Raw genomic sequence first — 22,181 nt, 5'->3', positions numbered from 1 at the left:
GAAGCCTGGGGATGTAAGAGCATCCTGGGCCTGGGCTGCCCGTGGCCAGTCTGTTGTCGGGGTGTCTGGTGACCCCTGGGGTAGTGGGAGGGGCAGATGCCAGTCTGGGAAGCCAGATTGTTTGAAGACCAACTTCAAAGTTGGGAGCAGTGCCCAGAGCCGGGCCGATGTCTGCTGGGTGGTTTTCTCTGCTTTTTGAAAAAGAAGTCCCCGCCCGACCCCCCACCCCAGGCGCTGGTCTAACGTCTGAGCCCAGATGGTGCGCTTGCTCCAGAGGGCGGGCGGCTCCAGTGGCCGCCGCGGGACGGTGGTGCCAGAGGGGCCCGTGGGGGTGGGGGAGCCGCCCGCAGGAGAAGGAGCCCCGCCCGCGCCGGCCCTGGAGTCGCCGGTGTCGCCGCCCTGCCCGCGGGCCCGCCCTCCTGGCCCAGCCCAGGGCCCTGGGAGCTATTTTGAAAGTGACCCTGGGCTGGGGCGCCGGGGCGAGCGCGGCGGCGCGGAACCATGACAGAAGATGACCGAGGCGGCGCTGGTGGAGGAGGGCCAGGTCAAGCTGCGGGACGGCAAGAAGGTCGGGGCGCGTCGGGGGCGCGGGGGGGGCGCGGGCGCGGGCGGCGGCTCACGCTCCCCCCTGTCCCCGCAGTGGAAGAGTAAGTGGCTGGTGCTGCGCAAGCCGTCGCCCGTGGCAGGTGAGCGGGGTGGGCGGGGGATGGTGGGCGCGGGGGGCCTAGCGACACGGGTTACCGAGGCCCGGGGCAGTAATGCCAGCTTGCCCAAAATCGCCGCCGCTGTCACCCCGCCGGGAAACCCGAGAGCTCCGCGCGGACCCGGACCCCACAGCGCCCCTGGGAGCGCAGGTGGGGGCCCTGGACGGAAGAACCCTCTTTCCAGCAGCGCAGACTGAGGCCCGAGGGGGCTGCCTGGTGGCCCTGTAGGCGGAGGGGACGCAGGCCCTGAGCCCCCCAGCAGAGCAGCAAGGGGCCCCCCAGAAGCAAAGCCCCACATGCCTGAGGGTTGAGCTGTGCTTGTGGAAACGCTCAGAGCAGGGCCCCTGAACCCAGCCTCCAGGGGTGTTGCGTGGGTTAGCGCTGACCCTGGACCCCTCCCAGGCAGAGGAGAGGCTGGGCTGCGGTGGGGCAGGGCAGAGTGACTGCCACATTGCTGGGGGAAAAGTCCTCTGGGAGGAGGCAGGGGTCCCCCGCAGTCCCCGCCCTGAGCCAGCACCCCAGCTTGGGGAGGGTCAGCACGGAGCCCCCAGGTCTGGCAGCCCAGGCCGCCTGCAGCGCTGGGCCTGTAGGGAGGGCTGAGCCGGGCCTGCAGCTGCTCCAGAGGACTGGTGCGGCGGAGCCGGCCAGGCCCGGGTCTGGGTGGGATGCTCGGCCTGCGTGCATGGGGGGCTGTACGCCAGGGGGCTGCCAGAGCGCCCTCCAGGACGGGTGTCTGTGACTCCCAGGGAGGGTGTGGGGCAGGGATGCCTCCTGCGTCCCCTCTGCAGGGCCTCAGGTGGTCCTGGAGGAAAGCACTTCCTGCCTGCCTCCGCCTCCCCTTGCAGGGCCTGGACTGCACGCTGGTCACTTCTCCACTCAGCCCTCCGTGCCCAGACCTCCTGCCTGGAGCTGTGGGGGCACCAACAGAGCCTGGGAGGGCGTCTTTGTCCTCCGGGGCTGCAGGGGACCTGGTATAGGAAGGGATGGGGTCTGGGCAGAGTGAGAGGCCCTGCCAGGCTGGGCGGATGACAGGCTTTAGTCAGCTGTGGCTGGGTCGGGGCCGTGGTGGGGCAGGTGATGCTTGGTGGACGGTGCTGGGCTGGAGCCAGTGCAGACCCTCTAGAGAGGCCGCAGCCCAGGAAGGCACCCGGGACAGCAGCCCCCAAAGAGGAGTGTTGGAGGAGAGGTCTTTGTCCCTCTTGGAGGGATTTTCTTTCTGAATCAGACAGTCCCAGGAGGCAGGGCCTGCCAGCCTCAAGAGGGTGTGCTCCCCCGGCCGGTGAGTGCCTGAGTGGAGTGACAGGAGTTTGCAATGGGTCCCCCAGGTGGGACAATCTGTGAGTCTGTAGGTGAACATGGTGGCTCCCGAGCGTCTGCTGGGTTATCCCGTATCCCGCGCAGTTGAGATCTGCAGCCTTGTGGGGCTGGCGTGGGAGGTGATGTGGGGTAGTGGAAGGTGCCATGCCCCCTCTGGGTGGATGTTCATTCCAAGCCTTGCAGCCAGGTGTCCCTAGCACCCACTGACTCACTGGCCTGGGACCCATTGCTTTGGACACCTGCTTTCTGTGTTGGTCACTCCAGCAGCCTAGGGTTGAAACTGACACCCTGTGGGGTTGCCCAGAGGTCGGTCAGACGAGGGGATGGGACAGAGCGGAGTTCTCATGCCCACCTCCCCACCCTGACCAGGCCAGCCTGGCACCTCCTCTCTGCTCAGAGGCCCTGATGTCTCTTCCCCCCGCCCCTCATAAGCCTCCCTGGATGCTGCCCCCTTTGCCTTCACCCAGCTACCTTCCCGCTCAGCGCTGGAGACCACCTCCCTTGTGGATGGGCCCGGCGTGGAGGGAGCAGGCCCCAGCCCTGGAGGAGCAGACAGCACAGACCCTGTGCTCCTGGTGTGAGGGAGAGAGGAAGGGTCCCGTCTGCTTCCTTGTAAGACAGGCAGGGTTCTTTTTGTTACCAGTGGTGATTTCCTTCTGGGAAGGGCCCCGATGTGCACCTTTTCCACTGGCTCCTCTCTCCTCCTTGCGTTTTTCTCAATCGTGAGCACGTCTTTCTGTTATGACAAGGTTTAGCGAATGAAAGGGAAACCCTTTTATCAAAGGGCTGCTCAGCCGCAGCGCCCGGCATGGCCAGTGGACGTCGGGCCGTCTGCCTCGGTGTGGGACTGCAGGGTGCCCTGCAGTGGGACCACGTTCCTTGAGGTCTCCACCGCGTCCTCACTGTGGAATGCATGTCTGCGTCCCCTCTCTGGGCAGGGCCCCGGGGGAGGAGGGTGGTCTATGTCCAGTCGTGGCCCAGGACTCACTGCTGGTGGCCCTGCATGCCAGCGGCGCCTGGCCCAGCCCCTCTCTTCTTCCTCCCTGGTGCAGCGGCTGGGGGTGGTGAGGAAAGTGTTCTTGACATCCTGTGGAGGGTGTGGCCCCGGGCCAGACACTTGAGGGGGCCTGCTTCCCACAGGGGCTGCCCCTGGGGGCTTCATCCAGCTCAGAAAAGCCACCAGGAGGGCCCGAGTCCTGGAGCTGGCAGGGTCTTGGAGTCACCATGGTGGGGGGAAGCTGAAGCTCAGAAACCCGAGGGATCTGGCCCAAGACACGGACTGCTGGGCAGAGCCCAGTTCCCCCCAACCAACCCAAACCTTGCCCCCCACAGCTGGCTGGAAGTTCTGCGCCTGCCCCCGGGCTGATGGCTGGGCCCTTGCTTAGTCTCCCCTATCCCTGCTCTCGGTTCTAATGCTGAGTTCCCGGAGGGCAGGGTTCCCAGTTCTGCATCACCCTCAAAGGCAGCCTGGTGGGACTGAGCCCGGCCTGCAGGAGGGACCCCACGGAGACGGCGCAGGAGCCGGGAGCCCCCTGGCAGGTGCCCCGTGAGCCCCGGAGCTGCCCCACGGCTAGTGCTGTCCTGGGGCCCTGCCCTCCACAGCTCCCCTGCTAACGAGGGGCTGGGGGTGGACACTGGGTCGGCCCTTCCCGAGCAGAGCCTCCTGGTGGTGGATTTCCTGTATGTCTGGCTCCTGCCCCAACGGACTGGGGCTGACATCCCAGCTCCGGGCTGAAGACCGGGCGTGGGTGGTGGCCAGTTATCCTCTCCCCATAGAAACATCAAGAACAGGGCGACCTTCCCTCAGCCCCCGCGTCAGGACAGGGAATCAGAGAGCTGGGGTGCAGCTCTCAGCTCCACATGTGGGAGCGGTGACCTGGGACGGCTCCTTCCCCACCTGCGTCCTCGTCTACTCACAGGGCTCTTGAGGGCGATGGAGAGGTGGGCGCGGGGGCCTGACCCTGGCATCTGGAGCCTCGTCCTGGGCTGCCCTTGGTGATGTCTGTGGTCTGGGGGGCCCACCTGCACCACACCTCCAACACCTGTGCCGGGCAGGGGCACCCTCACGCGTTTCCTTCCCGAACCAGATTGTGAATGGGTCCAGGGCTAGGCACTGGATCTTGGTCTCGTGTGTCCTGGCTGTGGCCTGGCCCGAGGAGGCATCAGCAGGCCGGCCTGGTCGATGGACGCCCCCCTTGCTCCTGCCCAGCTTCTGGGGGCGGCTCCAGGCTGCTGCACCCCCAGCAGGGTCCCCTCAGGCGGCTACCACCTGTGTTGCTAAAGGCACAGCCTCAAGGTCACTGTGACCTCCAAAGGCTGTCCCGCAGCCACTTCTGCGGACTCCCATCGTGTTCAGTGTGGGCGGGGACCCCCCCCCCACTGCGTCCCCGGCCCACACACGCCCCTGCCTTCCCTGGGTCACCACGCCTACTCACTCCATCTTCCCTGCGGCTTCTCCCCCTCCTCCTTCTTCCCTCCCACCCTCCCCGGCTCTCCGCCCTGGCTGTAAGGCCTTCCGTGTGCTCATGACTCCACAGTTATTTTTACATCTCCAGAAGCCTGCATCCAACTGCCTGTGTGCATCGACGCCCGGTGTCTGGTGGGCTTCTCAGCCCCACGTGTCCAGGGAAGACCCCCCCACCCCAGCCCCCACCCCAGAAGGGTCCCCAGGCATCCCTCCCCCACCCAAGTCCCAGGGCTCATCCTGGATTCCTCGTTTCCCTGTGGCTGTGGAGGTGAATGCAGGGGGAGCGTGTGTGCACGTGCGTGTGTGTTAGGATGTACATGTGCACCTGTACACACCGTGGGAGCGTGTGCACGTGTGAGCAAGTGTGAGCATTTGGGTGAGTGTGTAAGAGTGAATGTGTGAGTGTGGGCTTATGTGGCTGTCTTAGCTCAGGCGGCTCTTAGCGAATGCCACAGCCTGGGTAGCTCAGACGACAGCCAGTCACTGCTCACGGTTCTGGGGGCTGGAGGTCCAAGATCAAGGCAGCCTGGGTGTCTGGTGAGGATCCGCGTCCTGGGTGTCTCGTAAGGACCATGTCCTGCTGCATAGGTGGCGCTTTCTCTGTCCTTATATGGTGTAGGGGGAGGAAGCGCACTGGGGCCCCCTCATCAGGTACTGGTCCCGTTCTTGAGGCTCCACCCTGATGACCTCATCGCATCCCAAAGGCCCCACCACCTAACCCATCGCCTTGGGGGTGAAGATTTCAACACTGGAATTTCAGATTCAGACCCCAGCACTGAGTGCATGAGTGCACGTTTCTGTGTGTGTGTGCACAAGCATGAGTGCAAGCGCATGTCTGTGTCCACGTGTGTGTGTGCATGTGAATACCTGTGTGTGTAGGTGTGTGCAAGTGTGTGTGTGCATGTGAATACCTGTGTGTGGGTGTGTGTGCAAGTGTGTGTGTGCGTGCATGTGAATACCTGTGTGTGGGGGTGTGTGCGCGCAAGTGTGTGTGCGTGCATGTGAATACCTGTGTGGGGGTGTATGTGTGCAAGTGTGTGTGTGCGTGCATGTGAATACCTGTGGGTGTGTGCACGTGTGCACATGCGTGTGAATACCTGTGTGTGCGAGTGTGTGTCTGTGTGTGAGCTCAAATGCTTGTCTGTGTGCATGTGTCTGTGTGTGCAAGTGTGTGCTGGTGTCTGCATGGGTGTGCAGCAGTGTGTGTGCCTGTGTGTGAATGTACATGTACAAGTGTGTCTGTGTGCCTGTGTATGCATGTATGAGTGTGCCTCTGTGTGCATGTATGAGTGTGCATGTGCGTGTGTGTGTATGAGTGTGTGGCTTGTGTGAGTGTATGAGTGTGAGTGTGCCTGTGTGAGCATGTATGAATGTGTGTGCTTGTCTGTCAGTGTGCATGTATTGGCGTGTGCATGCTTTGTGTGTGTGTGCATGTATGAGTGTGCATGTGCCTGTGTGTGTGTGCATGTATGAGTGTATGTGCCTGTCTGTGTGTCTGTGTGTATAAGTGTGCGTGCCTGTGTGTGTGCATGTATGTGTGCCTGTGTATGTGTCTGACTGTGTGTGCCTGTATGTGTGCCTGTGTGTGTCTGTGTGCGCATGTATGTGTGCCTGTGTGTGTTCATGTATGTATGTGTGTGCCTGTGTGTGTATGCATGTAGGAGTGTGTGTGTGCATGTATGTTTGTGCATGAGTGTGCATGCCTCTGTGTGTGTGCATGTGAGTGTGCCTGTGTATGAGTGTGCATGTCTGTGTGTGTATAAGTGTGTGTATGAGTGTGCGTGCTTCTGTGCATGTGTATGTGTGGTGCCTGTATGAGTGTACGTGTGCCTGTGTATGCATGTGTGTGTGAGTGTGCGTGTATGAGTGTGCCTGTGTATGAGTGCATGTCTGAGTGTGTGTGCATGTATTAGTGTGTGTGTGCCTGTGAGTGTGCCTGTGTGTGCATGCATGTATGAGTGTGTGTGCACATCTGTGTGAGTGTGCGTGTATGTGTCTGTGTGTATGAGTGTGCATGTATGTGTGTGCGTGTCTGTGAGTGTGCCTGTATGAGTGTGTGTGTGAGAGTGTGCGTGTGTGCCTGCTTGTTCCACATGGTCTCTGTGCCTTGGTTGGCCTCTCCTGGTGCCTCTTCCTCGTTTGTCTCCTTTCACCATCACGACCCGGTGCCCTCCACCCAGCCCAGTGCTGCCTGCCAGAGCCCCGGGAACCCTCCAAGTTCTGCAAAAGCCTTCCCTGGCCAGGTTGCAGCCAATGCCCGCAGCCAGAGGGTGGGTGGGCAGGGCTGATGGTTCCTCAGCCGCCGGGCAAGAGACCCCCAGCCAGAGGGTGGGTGGGCAGGGCAGATAGTGCTTCCTCAGCCGCTGGGTGAGAGACCCCCAGGTGCCCAGGCCTCCTGGGAGGGTGTGGCTGGGGCCCTCTGGGCCTGGCGCCCAGGGAGCTGGCCGGTGGCCATCCACTCCTGAGTCCCTCAGACCTGTGTCTCCCCGGCACACGTGCTGTGTCCCAGGGAGAGCCGCTGCATCCTGGGGCTCTGGTGTCCCGGCCTTGACCTGGCTTGGTCTCAGCCCTGGGCCTGGAGCTTCCATCTCTCTGGTTCCAGTTCCTGCAGCGCTTTGCCCCCTGGCACTCCCCGAGAGATGCACTTTAAAAACAGGATCGATTTATTGTCAGTGATGAGGAGAGGGTGGCCTGAGCATGAGGGGGTGGGCGTCAGCTGCCGGAGAAGCTTCCGCCAGGCAGGAGGGGCGAGTGGGACCCCAGCTCTGACCTCTCCGCTTCTGTTCATGTTTGAAAATGAAATCGGTGGTTTGGGTGGTCGTCAGTTTCCTGTGGCCGACAGAAGAAAGCACCACAGCTGGGCCTTCAAACAACGAGAATTCACCCACTGAGTCCTGGGAGTTAGAGCTCTGCAGTCGAGGGGGCCGTAGGGCCACGCTCCCTCCAGGCTTCCCAGAGGGGCTCCTTCCTGCCTCTCCCAGCTCCTGCTAGACACAGGTGTCCCTTGGCTGTGGCCTCAGCGCTCCAGTCCCTGCCTCCGTCCCCATTCAGGTGACCTTCCCTGTGTCTGCGCCTCCTGTTCTGCCCCTTACAAGGACACTTGCTGCTGCGTTCAGATAATCCAGGATCGTGAACTCGATTACATATGCAGAAACCCTGTTCCCAAATAAGGACATACAGGTTCCGGGGCCGGGAGTGGACACGTCTTGCTGGGGGCCACGCTCAGCCCCTGCACGTAAGTGCTCCTGGATTCTCAGGCGTTCCCAAGGTGCAGGGTGTGAGTCTGCATTTGTAGACAGAGTCCAGAAAAATCAGGCCGAGGGGTGGCGTCCGTGAATCAGAAAAAGGTCTGAGGGTCGAGCATGGGTTCAGCATGCGCGCCACCACCAGCCTTGCAGGGGTAGACGTCTAGGGTGGGGCCGGCTGGCTTGTAGAAGGTGTGAGAAGCCGTTGTGGCAAATTCAACTCCTGGCCAGGAGTCAGCTCACTGTGGTCTCTGGGCCAAATCCTGCCGGAACCTGTTTTTGTAAATAAAGTTTTATTGGCTCGCAGCCATTCCCACACGTGTCATCTGTGGCTGCTTTCCAGCTAAGTATGGTAAAGGAGACTTAAAGCTCAATCAAGCCAAAAGGGTGACGTCGGGCTCTTTACAGGCAAGCTCCTGACCCCAGTCCTGACTGTATTATTGGGAATGTAACTTGTTGAACAAAGGAGGTGCTGGTTGGGGGCAATGGAAGGAACTGGTTGTCATCAGGTGCCGGAGCTGTCTGCCAGGGTGTGGCCAAGGTGCCACCACCACAGAGCAGAGCCACAGGGGAGGAAAGGTCCCTGCCTGACTTCTGGGTGATCAGCCCACCAAGGCTCCGAGGAAGCTGAGGCCCTCGAGGTGGAAGGTGGTGTATGGTTGGCCAGTGTGTGCCCCTTGCTGAGCACTGAGGGTGAGCCATGGGTCACCTGGTCCCTCTGTGCATGGGCAGCCAGATTGCAGGGAAGCCGGTCTGGCCTTACAGCTGGTAATGCAGACAGATGTGTACCTGAATATGCAAGCATGTACTAAGTGCTTACTGCACACAGGGCCTCCACACCTTCCTGCAGATGGTCCTTACGGCATTGCTGCAGGTGGGGGTGCCACTGTCCCTAGGTCACAGATGAGGAAACTGAGGCCAAGATCCCAAGGCCATGCAGCTGGGAGGTCAGAGCAGGGATTCCCAGGGGCCTTGCCCCTTAGGGGAAGGGAGTGAAGGGGTGGTCTGTGTGGTGCGTGATTATCCTCAGTGGAAGTTTCCACATGGGTGTGGCTCAGCTTTTTAGGGTCCCCCGAGGCAGAGGTGGCCCGGGCCCCTGCAGCAATCTCACAACACACTTCAACTGCAGAGGGTGGACACTGTGGGCTGTCCTCCGGCTCAAGCGGCCCTGGGGCCCCCATCCTGCGCGGAGCCACCCGTGTTCATGCTGTTCCCACACACCGTCATTTCTTGGGTGCTCTGGTGACGCATTTGGGGGACATTGCATTTGGGGGACGTTGCATTTGGGGGACATTGCTGTTACGGCGAATTCCGATTACGCCGCTGTGTTTGATTTCTCTCTTGGGGCCGGGCGTCCTGCTTCCTGCCTTGGAGTTTCCAGAGGGGGCCAGTAGATTGTCTGGAAAGCCTCAGCTGGGCAGGCAGAGTTCTGTAGGTGCAGGAATGAGGGGGCTTCTTTCTCAAATTGGGAATGCCTAGCTTTTTTCTAGCTGTAAACGTTTCAGACACTGCGGACAGATCCTCCAATGGGAAGTGAACGCCCTGTCGCCGCGCCCACACCGCGCCTTGCTTTTGTGAATCAAGTTTCCCGGCATGCTGCTGCGCCCACGGGTCTACACATGGTCTGAGGCTGCTTTCACGCAGCAAGGGTGGCGGTGCTGAGCAGTGGCCGCAGAGCCTGTGTGGCCCTGAAAGCTGCATGCTTGCCCTCTGGCCCCTTGCAGAGGAAGCTTGCTGACCGCTGGCCCCTGTGGTCACACAGACACCCTGGCTCTGCGGGCTGTGGCCATGTGGCCCGGGGAGGTGGGCACGGCTGGGGAGGGAAGCTGAGCACCATGTCTGCTCTGGACTCCATTGCAAAAATGAGTGTCTGCGTCAAATTCATTTGGGATTTTGGTTCTCACGTGGCTTTGCAGGGCCTGTGTGAAGTGAGCACCTGCTTTTCAGAGCTTCAGATGACATGTCATTCTGCAATCCTCTTCGGGGACATTCTCCCCCATCCCCTCCTGCATGCTCACAGGGATTTGGGGTGTTTGTATGAGGTCCCAAAACCTACACCCTCGCCGAAGCCGGGTATCCTGGAGCCCAGCTGCCGGGGCCTAGGTGGGAGGAGGCCTGGTTGTCAAGCCTGGAGCCGTGGCAGGAGGGCCGGGAGTCTTCCTGCGCCATCCTCTCTGCTCTCTCAGGCAGACCTGCTGCCCCCGCCATTCACAGGAGTGTCCCCGGGCCAGGTGGTTCACCCAAGGCCACACAGGGACTGTGCTGTGCCAGGTTTCAGCTGCACCTGGTGGAGTGGATGGCACCAGCCGGTTGCTTGTGGTGACAGTGACGTTGGAAAATGGGAAGGTGGGGGTGGGGACGGGGACCCGAGTTGCCCCGGAGGGTCCGGGAGGCAGAACGCAGGCAGGTCCCCAGCAGCCGAGGAAGAGACTAGGGCCTGCTGCGCTGGGCAGTGGCCGGGTGGATGGGGATGGGACCCAAGGCCCATTGACCTCCCCTACTCCCTGGGGCTGAAGCTCAGCCACACCCTGAGAACTAAAGGAACCAGGAGGGGCGGTGGGTCTCGAGGCAGCAGGGAGTGGGCACAGGTGTGGCTGGCAGGGCGGCAGGGCGGCAGGATAGGAGCGGGCTGGCAGAACCAGGGCAGGAGGCCACAGCCACCCGGCAGGCCCCACGCTGGGCCCCCAAGCCCCTGACCACAGATCCTGCAGCCCTCAGTGTGGCCCAGGGCGCTCCAGGGCCTGGGACAGGGCAAATCCGCAGGTGAAGGTCCAGAACCGAGTCATGGGAGCCAGCGTCGGGGGCCGGGCACAGACATGAATATTCTGAGTTCATTTCTGCTCTTGCAGCCCGAGGGTCTTGCAAGGGGAGGGGATCGCCCCATTTTGTATGCCGGGAGTCGAAGCCTTGGCATGGCTGAGTGGCTGGCTTGAGGTCATGACCCCAGCCCGGGTCTCTGCACTGTCACGGCCTCCCCGGGGACGCCAAGGGTGCGGGCAGGCGGTGTTGGCTGGCGTCCCTGATGGCCGCGCTCCTTGCAGACTGCCTGCTGATGCTGGTCTACAAGGACAAGTCGGAGCGTACCAAGGGCCTGTGGGAGCGCAGCAGCCTGACGCTAGAGGACATCTGCGGGCTGGAGCCCGGCCTGCCCTACGAGGGCCTGGCCCACACGCTGGCCATTGTCTGCCTGTCCCAGGCCATCATGCTGGGCATTGACAGCCACGAGGCCATGTGTGCGTGGGATGCCCAGATCCGCTATGCGCTCGGCGAGGGTGAGTGACAGGGGCCGGGGCCGGGCGGGGGTTCCCTGTTCAGGTGTGCCGGGGCCCCTCACCAACATGGGCTGCGGAGGTGGGAGCGGCTCCAGGGAACCGTGCAGGAAGATGGGACATTCATGGGTGCCTTAGGGTGGACTGAGCTCCAGCCTGGGGGTGCCCACGAGGGTTTGGGAGGGGGAGTCTGCTGGGCTATGGTGTCTTTAGAGCTCCCTAGCCTGACTGTTAGTTACAACTGGAGCCTTTAACCCAAGCTGGTGGCCTTTGGAGGGACGTGGCTTCCCAAAGCCCTGCCCTTTGCTTCCTACACTGGACAGTGGAGCCCAGAGCCTGGGTAGGAAGGAGAGCCCCAGGCTGGGCGGTCCCACCCCAGCTTCCCCCCAAAACAGGATGGGAGGGAGGGAGGGAATAGAGGGAGGGGAGAGGGAGGGGAGAGGGAGGGGAAGGGAGTGCTCCCCTGCGGAACCGGCCCAGGAAGAGGTGGAATGTCAGTCCCAGCCCTGCAGGGGCTTCGAATGGGTGCCTGGGGGCCTCTGGGGGCTGAGCTGCCCTGGGGCTGTGAGCAGAGGTGGGTGGTGATGGGGCCCTGGGCACTCAGCGGCAGAGCAAGCATAATCCTGCATCTCCTAAGAAACCAAAATCAGTGCCAAAACCCCATAATGAGCAAAACAGTAGAATGTCCACTGAGTTGAGTCCTGGTCCTACCCTGGCACCCACCCAATAATCCCAGCAGCCCCAGCTGCCCTCGCTTTAAAAACTTGCTATTTTAGGCTGGGCGCGGTGGCTTATACCTGTAATTCCAGTACTTCGGGTGGCTGAGGTGGGTGGATCACCTGAGCCCAGGAGATAGAGACCAGACCACCCTGGGCAACGTGGCGAAACCTCGTCTCTACTAAAAATACAAAAATGATGGCCAGGTGCAGTGGCTCATGCCTGTAAACCTTGTGCTTTGGGAGGCCAAGGCGGGCAGATCACCTGAGGTCAGGAGTTCAAGACCAGCCTGGCCAACATAGTGAAACCCCGTCTCTACTAAAAATAGAAAAATTAGCCTGGTGTGGTGGTGGGCACATGTAATCCCAGCTACTCAGGAGGCTGAGACAAGAGAATCGCTTGAACATGGGAGGCAGGGGTTGCAATGAGCTGAGATCGCGTCATTGCACTCCAGCCTGGGCAACAGAGTAAGACTCCATCTCAAAAAAAAAAAAAAGAGCTGGGAGGTGGAAGTTGCGGTGACCTGAGGTTGTGCCACTGCCCTCCAGCCTGGGCGACAGAGTGAGACCCTGTCTCAAAAAAACAAACACAAAAAAACTTGCTATTTTGATCAGCATGGACTCTGCATAACTTTACTTTTTAAAATACTGATTAAAATATCCTGGCCCTTGATGGCTGAATTCTTCGGCCTTGGAGGTGAGTGTCCCACTCCCCCAGTCTTGGCCCCAAGGCAGCAGCCCCTCCTGCTCCATTGAGTGGGGAAGGAGAAGCTGGGAGCTTAGTGGGAGGAGGTGCGGTTGGCTCTGCAGGAGGGCGCAGGGGAAGGAGACATTAGGAGGGAAGAACTGCATCTTTCCAGAAAGTTCTCCCGTTGGGGGTTCCCTCCAGCCTGGCTCAGCGGCATGGGTCTGCTTCCTTCATCCGCTGGCGCAGGGCCATGGCACAGAGGCTGCTGGGCACCGCCCAGGCAGTTTCATCTTGATAGAACGTGGCCTGACAAGGATGCGCCTGAGGCCACAGCTTGGAGCAGGTGGAGGAGGCAGAGAAGGGGGAGGTGGGATGGGAACAGGGGTCCCTTTGGCTCTGGGGGTTGGAGATGGAGCAGGTGGGGCCCCTGGTGGGGAGGCTGCTGTCTGCCTGGCGTGCTGACCTGGGAAGACAGGGGAGGCGGGGACAGCATTCAGGACCACTGTCATCTCTGAGGCTTTCAGGGGCAGGGGCCTGGGCAGAGCCAGTAGACAGGACCATGGGGGTGCTCAGGGTTCGGGTGAATGGCCACCTGGATGGAGAGAGGGCCGGTGGTGCCCTGAGGTTCCCGTGGCCAGGCTGGGGCCTCGATGCAGACTCCAGACTCTCCACACCCGAACTGGAGGCTGGGGGTTCCCTGAGCCTCAGTTTCCCCTTCTGTGATGGAGCCACACAGCTGTGGAGAGAGAGCCTTCCTGGAGAGGAGGTGCTGGGGGTGGGAGCCCAGCCAGGGCATTCAGCTGCTCTGTCCTCCCTAGCACCTCCGTGGTGGAGGGGAGGGAGGTGGAGGTCCGAGGTCAGGCCCCTCTGAGACTTCCTTGCCCCTGAACAAAGATAGTTCCTGGGAGGATGGCAAGGAGAGAAGTGCAGCCACCAGTCCCCCTCGTGGCTGTGAGGAGTACCATTTGCTCATCCTGCCGTCGCTGCCTTCCCGGCTGACACCTGGGTGGCTGCCCCCACCTGCCCCAGCCTGGCCCCTGCCCCTGCTGCCTCCTCCTGAGATGCCTTCTCACCCCACCTGTCCACAGTGGCCCCTGTTGCCTCCTCTCATGATGCCCTCTCGCCCCACCTGCCCATGATGCCCTCTCGCCCCACCTGCCCATGATGCCCTCTCGCCCCACCTGACCGTGATGCCCTCTCACCCCACCTGCCCGTGATGCCCTCTCACCTCACCCGCCCGTGATGCCCTCTCACCCCGCCTGCCCATGATGCCCTCTCACCCCATCTGCCCATGATGCCCTCTCACCCCGCCTGACCGTGATGCCCTCTCACCCCACCCGCCCATGATGTCCTCTCACCCTGCCCACCCATGATGCCCTCTCGCCCCGCCTGCCCGCAGTGCATAGGTTCCATGTGACAGTGGCTCCAGGCACCAAGTTGGAGAGCGGCCCGGCTACCCTGCACCTCTGCAATGATGTCCTCGTCTTGGCCAGGGACATCCCCCCGGCTGTCACGGGGCAGTGGAAGCTGTCCGACCTCCAGCGCTACGGGGCCATGCCAAGCGGATTCATCTTTGAAGGCGGGACCAGGTGTGGGTACTGTAAGTACGGATGTGTGGGGTCACTGGGCAGCAGCAGCACCCCCCACTTCCCCCGAGAACTGCTGGCTTCAGGCCGGCCGACCCCACTTGCAGGCTGGCCTGCTGGCATTTCCAGAATGCGCCGGCAGGTGGACGGAGTCTCCCCATGCTCGATGTCCGAGGTCCTCTGCCTGCAGGAACCTCAGGGTGGAGTGTCGAGGCTGGGCCTTGGCTACCTCTGCTCTTCCTCACTGGAGGGAGAGAGTTCAGGGATGCGAGGCGGGGCCTGAGGCCACATAGCCTCAGAGCCGCTCATATCCAGATTTCATGGAAAGGAAAAAACAGAGAACAAACGCATTTAGCAGTGGGGAGTGTGAGCTCTTGCATAAGCACCGCAGAAACACATTCCTGGACCAAGAATTCCTGGTGGACATGCCAGCCACCCCACCTGTGGGCCGCCCAGAGCGGCCCTAATGTCCCCAGTGAGGTGGCCAGGCCGTGGGTGGGGATGGCCTGAGTCCTCTGGGCCTGTGAAGGCCTGAGAGCTGTCCTCAGCCAGGGGAGTGAGGGAAATGGGAGCAGGAAGGCACCCGGCCCTCCCCAGAGAGTCTGAGGTGCCCGCCAGGGCTGCTGCAGGAGCAGGTTGTTCCAGCAACCCCCTCCACTTTCTTCCATGTTGGGTGCAGATGCGCCAGGTTGCCCTGTGGACCTGCAGTCCCCGCGGAGGGTGTGACGCCTCCTCTCTTCTCTCTGGAGGGGCAGCTGCTCATTGGCCGGGCTGAAGGCGGGCAGAGGGACCTCCTGTGGGCCTGGTTTGGGGCTGAGAGGACTGAGGGACTGCACTTGGCTCACACTGGTGGGGGCTCTGGTGGAGCCTGGATGTGTCTGGGTGGAGGAAACGCAGGCAAGGACACGGGCCACACTGGCCGCCTGGGACCTCATCCTGCAAAGGCCAGCTGGGGCATGGGCGCAAGCCCGTCTGGGTGCCACGTTCTGCCACCTTCTGCGCTGGGCGCTGGGAGCAAACCCAGTGGGCCTTGTGGCAGGAGCCAGCCCTGCTGGGGCCTTTGAGGAGACGACATCTAACCCTTGAAAGGGGAACAGGGCAGTGAGGCTTAGGCTCCACGGACTGGGGGCATACACAGCCAGCTGCAGGAGGCACGTGGGGCAGAGCTGGCCCGGAGTCTCGGCCCTTGGGGCTGGCAGGGGCCATAGCCAGAGTCCAAAGGGCCTTGGCCCCTCTGGGATTGGAGAGCCAGTATGGATGGGCAGGGCCGCTGCCTACGCCAGCTGTGAGCTGGTGCAGCGGGGTGGGGTGGGGGGTGGTTCCCGGGAGAGCTAGGACACCTGTCGGGGTCCCATCTGCCCCCAGGCCCTCCCTGCGGCAGGCCAGAGGTTCAGTACTGGGGCTTCGGGAGCCACTGGGGAGTGGGTTGGCGGTGGCTGGGCACAGTGGGTGGGCCCAGCGTCCCTGTCCTTTGTCGTGTGGGAAGCCAGAGCTGCAGGCTGTAGTTGTCCTGGCACGGGCAGCCTGTCCTGTCTGTTGTGTGCTAGGTTTGGGGGTGCCTGGAGGAGGGGGACCCATACCTTCCTTTCTGTCTGTGGAATTCCTTGGCACGGGCAGGCAGCCGGCCGGGGTGGCGCCGCGTGCTCACCCTCTAAGCCAGGGCACAGCAGGAGGACCCGTTTCCTTGGAGACCTGCTTATTTTGTCTGGGCCATAATGGAATGGGGACACTGGATGTTTTTCCTCTGAGGCCGTGGAGGTTCACATCCCTGCCGAGGTGTGGGTGGCCTCTTTTCCGCTGGTAAACAATCCCACACCTGGGGCTGTGCTTCTCCCCAGGGCGAGGCTACTGTGCCGTTTTCCTGGGCTGCTCAAAAGCCGGGGGCACTCTTGTGGGGCCGTCTGTGTCGCTGCTGCCTCTCCGGGGCAAGCTGTTAGAGCAGCCCCACCTGCAAACCTGCAAACCAGGCTGGCCCCACAGAACCTGCAAATGGGGGCTGGCCCCACAGAACCCACAAGCCCGCAAACTGGGCTGGCCCCACAGAACCTGCAAACCTGCAAACCGGGCTGGCCCCACAGAACCCACAAGCCTGCAAACTGGGCTGGCCCCACAGAACCTGCAAACAGGGGCTGGCCCCACAGAACCCGCCTTTGCAGCTCAGTGCTGAATGTTCTCGTCCCCGGTGGTACCCTGGCCTGAGAGAGGAAGGGCTCTGGGAATTCGGTCACCGATGGCTGCACACCCCGTAGGGCAGGTGGGATCTGGAGGCCAGGCTGGAAGGCTTGGCCGAGCCACCCATCCCTGTCCCCGGCAGGCCCTGCTGGGCTGTATCCTCCTGGAGACAGGCGTGGCCACCACCCTGGGTGGTTTAGGCTGGGTCTTAGACTCCGCCACGCGATGGTGTTCTCAACACAGCACTGAGTGCAGGCCATGTGGCTGGAGGGACAGGGCGTCTGTGGCACGTGTGGGCAGCCTGGGGCCTCCGGCGGGAGGGAGCCGGCAACTCGGGTGGTCCAGGGGCAGCGGCATCAGCTTCCTGGGGCTTCTGTAGCAGATGACCCCCAAGAGAGGGCCAAGTGTCCAGAACGGGTTCCTTCTGCAGCCTGGAGGCCAGAAGTCCCAAATCAAGGGGTCCTCAGGGTTGGCTTTTTCCAAAAGCTCTTGGGGAGGACCCATGGGAAGGTCCTTCCTGCCCCTTCCAGCCGCTAGTGGCCCTGGCGGCCTCGGCTCGTGGCTGTGCCACTCCAGTCCCTGTGCCTGCTGGCTCCTGCATGGGCCTCCTCTTCAGTCTTGCAGTCTGTGGACTTAGGGCCCACCTGGATGACCCAGGGTGACCCCATCCCGAGACCATCAATTCCATCTGCAGAGGCTCCTGTTCACAGGCCCTGGTATGTGAACACATTTTGTGGGCCACCATTTGGCCGACAACCGGGGCCACTGGGATGGAGAAATATCCAGAATCTGAATCCCAATAAGTCTGTGGGTGTCGTCACATTCAGTCTGGAGGTCACAGCTGGGCTGGAGTCGTGGGAAGGCCCTGGAAGTTCTTGGGTGTAGGAAATTCACATTCCCTCCTTCCCCAGGGACAGGTCCTAGCCTGGCCCCCGATCCCCAGAATCGCCTCACTTGGCCCCACCACAGCCAGCTCTGCAGAGAGCAGAAAGGGTGACCCTGGCCCAAGGCGATGGCTGCGCCTCACTCATCCTGAGACGCTGGGCGTGGGTGTGCATCACGGGGGCCCTGGTGGGGTCGGGTGGAGACAGGCCTGGCTGGTCTTGGTGCCTGGGGAGCGGAGGTCTGTGGACAGCTGCCTGTTCAGAATGGGACAGGAGGTGGCTTGGTGACAGCAACCCCCGGGTCCCCAGTGTGGCCCAATTCCCCATCTCTGTTGGTCACGGGCCTGTAGTGTGGACTCCTGGAGCTTGGCTCGAGCGCACTTGGCACATGGCAGGCTATGGTCTGTGGACAGCTCAGGGCTGCGGGCTCCAGCCTCACACATGGGCAAGTGACTGGGCCCCGCCTTCGGGGACGGACTGTGCGTGGTGGAGAGTGATGCAGAGAGGGCCACTCGCCCTGGGACAGGCTCAGCTTGCAGCACAGACAGTGGTGGGCCCCAGAGAGGGTGAGCCCACCCAGAGCCTAGGAAGGGAGGGCTTTGGAGGCGCAGGGGGACGTTTGAGCTGGGCCTTGAGGGTGAATGGAAGCTTTTGGAGGTGCCCCCTTTTTCCCCCCTTACCTGCTCTCTCCAGCTGGGTCCAGTCCAAGGACCATATCTGCCTCTTCGCCCAGCCTCTGGGGGCCACCGGGAGCATTTGAAACTCATTTTGACTTTTAAAAATGATTAAGAATGTGGCCAGTCACAGTGGCTCATGCCTGTAATCCCAGCACTTTGGGAGGCGGAGGTGGGAGGATCACCTGAGGTCAGGAGTTCGAGACCAGCCTGGTCAACATGGTGAAACCCTATCTCTACTAAAAATACAAAAATTAGGCAGGTGTGGTGGCAGGTGCCTGTAATCCCAGCTACTCCAGAGGCTGAGGTGGGAAAATCACTTGAACCTGGGAGTTGGAGGTTGCAGTGAGCTGAGATCCCGCCATTGCAGTCCAACCAAGGCAACAGAGCCAGGCTCTGTCTCAAAAAAAAAGAGTAAAGAATGAAAACCTGAACTAGGGAGGCTCTTGCTACATGAACGCGGCATCTGCCCAGCTCTGGAGAGCCCCCTGCCGGCCACCTTTGGCCACTGCAGCCTGCGGGGGCAGCCTGGACAGAGCTGGCTGGAACCCTGGCCTCTGTCAGGCAGCAGGGAGCGCCTTCAGCGGTTTCTCATTGCCGGGCGCTGGGCCTAGGGATCAGATGGTTCGGCCTCAGAGGCTGCGTGAGACTGAATGAGGCATTTTCAGTCCTCAGAGGGTGCGAGGGGAGCCAGGAGGGGCACAGACCCCAGGCTGGGGCACTGGGGGGAAGCTCTCTGGAGGGGTGAGCCTCAGGGGACTTCTGCAGGGTGAATAGGAGTTAGCTCAGCTGTCAGAGGGTAAGGGGTGGAGGGGGGTGAAAAGGGCACTTCAGACATCTTTGAGCACGAATGGGTGTCCCGAAGGGCTGTGTAGGAGCCCTGTTAGGTGGGGATAGGAGGCGTGAGGGTAGAGGAGGAGGAGGAGACAGGGCTGGGTTGTAGAGAGCTGGCTAATTGGACCAGTGTTTGCACCATTGTCTCGGAGCAGCAGGGAGCCATTGAAGGTGCTTGAGCAGGGGGAGTGTTTTATATGCTAATGTTGACCCCGGGGTGCAGATGAGCTTGGAGGAAGAGGCTGGCAGGGGCCAGAGAAGGTTCTGGTTGAGGTCCAGAAGATGGAGGGCGAGGCTGCCCCAGGCAGCAGCTGACTGGTTGGGGGATGGGAACCCTGTGGATTGCAGGAATGTTAACAAGGTGGTGATGGAAAAGGGAAGGAGGGCCGGCCCGGGAAGGGGGGCCTTCTAGAGTGGTGCCCCTGGACTGGGGCTGCTTCAGGAGGGCAGAGGAGGGGTGGGAGCCAACACCCACTGCCAGGCTCCAGGCCTTCCTCCGCCCGAGACCCACCAGGTGGGGCCACTCCCAAGTGTACAAGAAGTTGCCACCTTGGGGGATGGAGAGGGCTGAGGGTCATGTTATCAAGACTTCTCAGTCCTGCCCATGCCTATCTGGCATGAGCCATGCAGGACACCCTGGTCACCCCGATGTTTGTTCTCTGAGGAGCTGGGATTATGAGCACTTAAGATTCTGACATCAAGGGGCAGCCACGAGGGCACTCAAGATTATTCAAACGGAAACCGTCCTAGATCTAATTGGCTCATTGAATGTCTGCGTGGAAGCCACGAGGGCACTCAAGAATATTCAGATGGAAACCATCTTAGATCTAATTGGCTCATTAAATGTCTGCGTGGAGGAGCATTTTCTTTCTCAAGCCGGTGAGTCCTGGAGTTAGTGCAACAGCTTTTTCACTGGAGACGTGTTTCTCAGGAAGCAGGTGCGTCTGTAACGTGGGTGAGGTTTGCCCGCCACTCAGCAACCCCAGCCTCTGTCCAGAGTTGGCGCCGCCCTGAGCCCCGCAGGTCCTGGCCTTCTGCTTGTGTTGTGCTGACTCTGTCCTGCTTCTCTGCGTCTCCCATGCTCTTTCCTCTTACCCTCATGCCTCCTATCCCCCCCAACAGGGCTCCTACACAGCCCTTTGGGACACCCGTTTGTGCTCAAAGATGTCTGACGTGCCCTTTTCACCCCCCTCCACCCCTTATGCTCTAACAGCTGAGCTAACTCCTATTTACCCTGCCACACCTAGCGGCTGGTGGCTGTTCCCTGGCTGGCAATTCTGTGGGCCAGGGATCTGGACGGGGCTCAGTGAGGACAGCTCATCTCTGCCCCATGAGGTGCTGTCTGGGGTCCCTCGGGCAGTGGCATTTGGCTATGGTGGGGCCCAAAGGCCCAGGAAAGCACTGTGCCATCTGTTGGCTGGGTTGCCTCAGTTTCCCTCCAGGAACCTCACCCTCCGATAGGACACCTTGGGCTTCTCAATAGGTTCCAAGAGGGCAGAAGCAGAAGCTGCCAGGCCTCTGATGGTCTTGGGGCAGGGCTGGGAGAGCATTCCTCGTGCCACTTTATGCCAGAGCCATCACTGGCTGGCTTCGATTCCGGGGAGGGAGTGGACCAGCCTCTGGAGAAGGAGCAGCCTCCGAGGGCAGGGATAGGGGAAACAGAGTGGCCGGCTTTGCTGCAGTCACACCTGTGTGATACCGCAAAATGGGGCAGGCCCTGTTCTCCCCCCTTTCCCCAAACACACAGGCAAACAGGAAACATGCACACCCTGTCTTGGGGAAGGGGCAGGGGGGCGGTCAGCAGCCTCTCACCTATGTCTTTCCACCCAAGGCTGAGCACTGGGGGTCTCCTGGTTATGGGCGCTTGGGTGGACACTGAGACCACAGACGGCTTGGGCTCCCTGCTGGCAAGGTGCTCAGCCTGGCGGCCGGGACAGCAGCAGGTGGGGCTCTGCCCCAGAGGAGGCGTCCGTGAGCGCACCACAGAGGGGCTGTCGGGGTCAGGGGACTGAAGGGGGCCAGAGGCCAAGAAAAGCATCATGAAAGGTGTCGTTATGTGGCCTGAGTCTGGAAAGGTCCGGGGTGTTCTAGGTGGCCAGGGGTGTGGAGGGTGGGGACAGCAGCCTCCTGAGTGGAGATGGCAGGCAGACCTGGTGTGCAGAGGGAGCTTTGCGCATTCCCAAGACTGTGGGGGTTGGGTGGGAGCAGGGAGGCTGCGGGCAGGGGTGGAGCATGAACCCAGGGAGGCCCAGCGAGAGCCTAGTTGTGCGGTGTCCTGGGAGGCCATGGCCCAAGACCTTGGCAGACCAGCATTGGAGATGGGCGTCTTCCTCCAGGGCCACTGATGTCAGCTCTGCTGGCATGGATGATGGGGGTGGCTGGCAAGGGTGTCGCGTGGGCACGTGGGAGCCCGAGGCTGGCGGTGGGCTGTGCTCCAGGCCTTGCCCGGTTGACCGTGTCTTCAGGGTGAGTGACGCTCTGCAGACCCCCCATGGAATGCGGGGCCGGCTCCACTCCTTCCGTAATGTGGTTTTTTATAGTCGGGGGACTCATTGTCCTGCGGCCACTGCCAGCTGTCTATAAGCTCAGGATTAGAGAGCCTGGCCTTTCGTGAGAGCTGGGGCTGGGCCGGCTGAGCCCTTCACAGGGAGGGGTGGACCACAGGGACAGGGAGCGACTGCCTGGCAATGAGTGAGCCAGCCAGCAGACAGCATGACGGCCTTCTCCTTGCCTGCCCCCAGGGCCTGGTGCGGGCTCTCTTCTGCCCACCCTACCCAGCTTGGGGGCCCCACCCCATCACGGCCCTCATGAGCCTCTCGGGGCATCCTCCTGGATGGCATTGCAGCAGGCATTGGCCTCCCCTCCATGCCCCACCTCCACTTCTGATCAGGAGCACCCCTCACCCACAGCAGGACTGCAAGCTCTGTCGGGCCAGGAGGTGCTCAGGGGGCCAGGGGACTTGGACTTGAGTCCACCTCGTGGCTGTGTGATGGTGGACAGGTGGCGTGCCCTCTCTGGGCCTCAGTGTCCTTTTTGCTAAAGTAGGAATGGCGCTGTCCCGTGACCCGGTTTGGGGACACTATGTGGAAGGAAGCATCCACAGCACAAGGTGCCGCTCGCCCTCGTGTGCCTGGGGTGGCTGCCAAGGGGCCGGCAGCGTTGCCACGTGTCGGGGCTGGCCCGAGTTCCGTGTCCCTGGAATCTACAGCCTGTGTTCCGTGAAGGCAGAGCGTGACTGGGCAGCAGGCAGCGGGGGTTCTAATGCCGAGATTTCCCTTCCCCCCGACTCCTGCCCGCCCCGGCGCCTTCCCTCCTGTGTACCTTTCTTTGGGCAATGGGCAGAGGCCCCGGAGCAGGCGGGATTCCTGTGAGGTGACGCCAGCCGGAGTGTCCAGCCGGGTGCAGCCAGCCCAGTGGCCCATTCACGCGGCTGCCAGGGCTTCATTCACCCCTGGCCGGGAGGGCAGCGCCCCCGTGACTCGCAGCTGGGGCTTCTCCACGGGTGGCGGCCGCATCGCTCTGCCAGTGACACCGGGCTGGTCCCCGGGGGCCCTCCTGCTGCTGTGGGGGTGCAGGGGTGGATGTTGGCCCCAGGATGCTGCACATGGCCTCAGGGCGGCACCCA

The 22,181-nt window shown here is 61.8% G+C and overlaps 1 pseudogene; it reads left to right on the top strand.

Moving 5' to 3' along the window:
* Positions 1–431: 431 nt before the first annotated feature.
* The window catches only part of LOC115933190 (protein Dok-7-like), a 38,531-nt pseudogene continuing 16,781 nt past the window's right edge, over positions 432–22,181 (top strand).

Source organism: Gorilla gorilla, chromosome 12, assembly GCF_029281585.2.
Source record: "Gorilla gorilla gorilla isolate KB3781 chromosome 12, NHGRI_mGorGor1-v2.1_pri, whole genome shotgun sequence".
Classification (NCBI taxonomy): domain Eukaryota; kingdom Metazoa; phylum Chordata; class Mammalia; order Primates; family Hominidae; genus Gorilla; species Gorilla gorilla.
This window is presented reverse-complemented; position numbering and strand designations above follow the sequence as displayed.